A 5243-nucleotide genomic window follows, 5' to 3' on the forward strand; every position below is an offset into this window, starting at 1 on the left:
CCCCCCCCAAGCCTAAACCGGGGGAGATTGTTGTGCAGCTACGGTGGGGGGCCGTTGAGTCTTAGTCCAGCTGATGGAGCTGATGGAGCGGGCAGGTGCTTTTTAAAAACACTCGGGGCTCTGGGAACCCGGGGTGCTCGCTTTCACACCCGGAGGGCAGGAGGAGCAGCGTGCGCTTTCCTGCCCTGAGCCTTGGGGGTGGCGATTCCGTGCCATCTAGTTGGATGGGCTTTTTGAACATTCCAAGCTACGCTTGCGTCCGCCTCGTCAGGCCGAGACTGGCCACATGGTGGTGCCCGCGGACCTCTGGTCGACTGGCCAGTGGTCCTCTGCGGTGGGAGGCGTGGGAAGCACTCCCCAAATCGCCGGGCGCATCCCGAGAACTGGAACGCTGCTCGCTCTCAGCCCGGGCTCTGGGACTTGTCCCGAATCACACGGTACTACAGGCTGACCTGGGAGGGCACCCCAGGCTGCCCGATACCCTGGGCCCCTCTCACCCCATGGTGTTTCCTTGAACAGAGAAACAAACCAGGGTTCCCAAAGCAGCCTCCCGAGGAAAGCTTTCCGCCATTTCCTGCCCCAGATTGAGGCTAGAGGCCACAACAACAACAATGACACCAGTTGCCATCAGCTGACTCCAACGGCCTGGTGACTTCCTGTGTGCCAGAGTAAAACTGCCCCACAGAACTTACAAGGGCCGGTTTTCCATAAGTAGATTGCCAGGCCTGTCTTCCGTGAGACATCTGGGTGGACTTGAACCACCAGCCTTTCAGTGAGCAGCTGAGTATAGGAACTCACTGCTCCACCCCAGGACTCCTCTCAGAAAATTCCCAGAGCCTAGCTGTGACCTGGGGGTTAGGCTCATCCATCTCCATGCACTTATCTGCAAACAGCAATATGATCCCAACTGCCTGAGCGCTTGCGGAAGCACGTGGGCACAGGGAGGAGGAGCCACGGCCACGGGAAGTGGAATCTGCAAAGCCAACCATTCCTTACCATTCCCATGGGGCTTCCCTCAGTTCCCAGGGGGGCACAGCGAGCTCCGCCCCAGGCGCAGGGAGGTGGTGGGCGGGCTTCCTGGCACAACCTTGCCCTCCATTCTCTCCTGCTCAAGCCTTTTAGTTCCAGTACTCGGCTTCTCCAGCTTAGCCCGCCCCAATCCGATCCCTCATGCCCACTGAAGCTGGCACACTTCCCCGGTCCCTGAGGGCCCCGGGACTCCACTGGGGGTGAGTGTGACAGGAGAGAGAGGCCATCTTTCTCACCTTATCCTGTCTCCAGTCGCCTGCTCCAGGGTTCTGGACTCCCGGGGTGGATGGGGGTGGGGGTGGAAGGGCAGGCAGTAGGCATTTTCTGGAGACCAAGATGGAAGCTCTGGGTATCTTGGCAGTCTGGGGGTGGTGGAAGGGCAGGGAGAGGAAGGAAGGAAATCTACCTAGCATCCCAGCTTTACACGCTCTCATTGTCTTACCTGAGCCCAGCGTCTGTGTCCTCCTCCTGCCCAGGCGGGCCTCTAGAAGAAGGGAATATGGTCAGGAAATCAAGGGCTTCTGTCCCCAGAGCCACACGCATCAGTCCCCAAGGGGCCAGTTCAATAAAACAACGATGCACCAGCCTGACGTGTAACTCGGGCCACTGGACACGTGCTGTCTAGGCCGTGGCTCATCCACAACCCCCTGGTTTGAGACCTCAGCTCTAGTTCCACTCCCATCTGATACCCAACTCCCTTCGACTAGGGGTCAGCCACGCTGGCCTGGATGTACCCAATGACAGAGAATGGCCTGCCTTCGAAGGTGCTCAAGAAAAGCCCGGGCCTCCTTGCGCACCCCCAGCAGGGCTGGCCCTCCCACATTCAGCAAGTCAATCCCATTTCCTCAGAGAGACCTGCCATGTGTGTGGAGCCTAGCTTCTCCCTTCCCGGGTTAGCAACAGCAGCAGCACCGTGCCTATGGGCTCGGTTCTGTCTCTCTAGAACTCTGTTCCATGGGTTTGTTTTGTGCACGTTGGACACATAGCTATGATTCATCACAGAAAACACAAAACGAAAGGAACCCGGCTCGTGGAAAAGTCTCTGGAGGCAGAGCCTAGAGGAACCCAGCACACACGTCCACGTGCTTAATCCTCCCATCACAGATTGTAACGATGCTCGGGAAGTGTCCTACGACAGGGAGGCCCACTGGAGCCCTGGGGTTTTCAACGCCTGATTTGGGGGAAGTGGATCACCAAGCCTTTCTTCCCAGGTACCGCTGGGTGGACCAGCACCACCGACTTTTCAGTTAGCGGCCAAGCACATTTGCTCCCCACACCACCCAGGGCCTTTCCTCCCATGTCTTCCACATTCCCTTGAGTGAACTCCCCGCTCCACTGTCCTCTGACTCACCCACCTGTCCCAACACCAGGCCTTTCCTTCCCTCCCCAGACACCCCACCCCAACCCCAAAGCTCAGCAGGTCCTTAGCAGACCCTGTTATGTCAAAAAGGGAGTCCATGGAAAGAGGATCTAGAGCAATGCCCCCCCACCCCCACCCTGGACCAGCAGGAAGCCCAGCCCACTCATGGGGCACTGCAGGATGAACTGAGCCACCAGGGAGGGGTCACTTCTGCCACCTAACCCTGACAGGCGCCAAGGAGAACATGTGTGTATGTGTGTGTGTGGTGGTGTGTGTATATGTGCCTGCACCTGAGTCACCTCTGACTCACACCAGACTCCAGGGCCCAGAGTGACGGATAGGAAACGTCTCCTGCCCCCCTGGCCTGCCCTCCCTTCGTCCTCCATCCCAGCCCCAGCCCAGATGGAAAAAGGGAGTTCTATTGAGAAAAGGTGTCCTCTTGCTCCTGGTCCCCTGCTCTGCTGACTGTCTTCAGGGCCCTCAGAGGCCCTGCACTCCCACTGCCCGCCCCCTCGCCCACCGGGGCCCCATTGTCTTCTGGGCAGTGGAGCCCGACCAGTCTGGGTTCCAAGCTGCTAACCGACCTGCCTGCTTCCTGCCCGTCGTGCGGTGGCCCCGGGCCAGCTCCACTGGCAAGAGGCTTACTCACAGGCGGAACAATTTCTCCTCTATATTGAAGGAGGTATATTTTTCCTGCCGAGGGAAGAGAGGGCTTGCAGAGATGTGGAGGGAAAGGCAAAGGCTGGCTGGCTTGCCCCCAGCACCCTGATTTGAAATCAGGCATGTATGTCTTGTGGCCCAACGCTCTGGCCTGTATTTCCAGCTCAGGGCGAGGCCCAGGGAGCCCTGGTTGGGACCCTTGGTTGTTGACATTGAGGTGGGCCCTCGCTCAGGTCTGGGTGCCCTCTGTGCCCTTCCTCCTGTTTCCATATCCGAATATTAGCGGCAGGACCGGCAGAAGGGACAGCCCCAGCTGTGTCCTCGAGAGGGCACTGGAGTAGCTGGCTGGACTGACCTCCAGCCAGGATCCTCTCTCTGGGCTGGCTCCCGGGGGGCTGTGCACTGATTTGGGCTTTCTTGGCATCTAAAGTCCCTTTCAGAGGGGTTGACTTAAAGTCAGAACCCTTTCTATTCCAGCTGGTCTCTTTCTTCCAGGGGATGTGAACAGACATGAAGATGGTGGCAAACCTGAATCCAGGGCAGCCGGGACCAGGCAGGGGCTCGGAGGCAACCGTGCAGCTGTTTCCCGGCTGGGGGATCTCAAGCAGTCACTGGCCCCTGATTCCCAGTGTGTAGACTGGGGAAACTAGTCCCTGTGAAGGCAAGGACTTACACTGTGCTGGGGGGAGGGGACAGGAGTTGGGCACTGGTGTCTTCCCTAAGACAACATCTTTTATCCCTGCCCTGTTGTACCTGCGTCTTAGGCTGTGGCTGGAAGAAACATCCCAACTCAACAGACTCATTGTGCTTCCTGGTGCGTGGCGTCTTGTTAGTAGCCGTCGATGTGCCAGTGCACGGTGACCGCTTGGACTGCGGAACAAAACATGGCCAGCCCGGTGTCACCTCCACAGCCTGTGGGGCGCCCACGTCCGTGGTTGCAGCCGCCGTGTACTCGAGAGTCCTTCTAGTGAAGGGGCGCATCTTCTAGCACCGTATCAGACGGTATGCCAGAATGGTTTCATCGACTCAATTGTGGAAGTAGATGACCAGGCCTTTCTGCCTAGTCTCAGACTGGAAGCTCCATGGAAATCCATCTACCATGGGTGAACTTGCTGGTGTTTGAAGTACCAGGGGCACCACTTCCAGCCTCACGGCAACACACAAATCAACACCGTGTGACAATCAGATGTGTTGTCAATATACCCTTGGATCCCAGGGTAGTACAATGAATGGGAAGGGATCTAGGTCCAATTCTGTCAATTAAAAAAAGCAACAACAAGAACAACAGCCCCAAGCAAATGGGTTCACCTCTCCAAGCTCATCTCAGACAAGGTGGACTTCAGGGGGCCTTTGCGGCCCTCACGTTTGTCCAGGAGAAGAATACCCACCCTGCCGAAGGTCAGTTGTGGAAGCCATGGGGGTGGTGACGGCTGATGAGTTGATCGTGGCCCATGGTGAGCTGTGCGTTACAGAGCAGAACTGCTCCGTGGGATTGTCTTGGCTGAGATCTTCAGGAAGCAACTCCCCACATCTGTTTGTCCACCACTGAGTGGGCTAGAACTGCCAAATTTCAGCCTAGCAGTCCGAGCCAAATTGATTTCTCTATCTAGCTAGAACCTATGTATGATGACTTTATTCAGAGGAAAAAAGTATTTGCAGATATCATTGAGTTAAAGATCTTGAGATGAAGAGCTCACCCCAGAAGTTCCGATGGTTCCCAAACTTACTGGCCTACTGCCCCTTTTCAGCAAAAAAGAATTGCTCAGTGGCGTCCGCAGGGGGGCAGTATTGCCCACTTTGGGAAGCTCCATAGGTGGGTCCTAAATGCTATCAAACGTATCCTTATAAGAGATGGACACACACACACAAAAGAAAGAAAGTAAATGTCTAGAAAAGAATGAAGGCAACATATGTACAAACATGCTTGATTCAATTGATTGTGATGAATTGTATGCACCTCCAATAAAATGATTTTTTTTAAAAAGGACACACACACAAGCTATGAAAGGTAGAGAATAGCTTCTCCTCCAGAGGGCGCACTACCCTGCTGGCTGCCAGAATGGCAAAATAATAAATTGCATTTCTGCTGTTCGAAGGCACCAAGGATTGTGGTCCTTAGTTACAGCAGCCACAGGAAACTGCTAGACCGCCCGCACTCCTAACTCCCCTCTTCAGTCGAGAACCTGGTTTTCCT

This window comes from Echinops telfairi, unplaced genomic scaffold (genome assembly GCF_000313985.2).
Source record: "Echinops telfairi isolate 266 unplaced genomic scaffold, ASM31398v2 ScPeMD7_7409;HRSCAF=8447, whole genome shotgun sequence".
Classification (NCBI taxonomy): domain Eukaryota; kingdom Metazoa; phylum Chordata; class Mammalia; order Afrosoricida; family Tenrecidae; genus Echinops; species Echinops telfairi.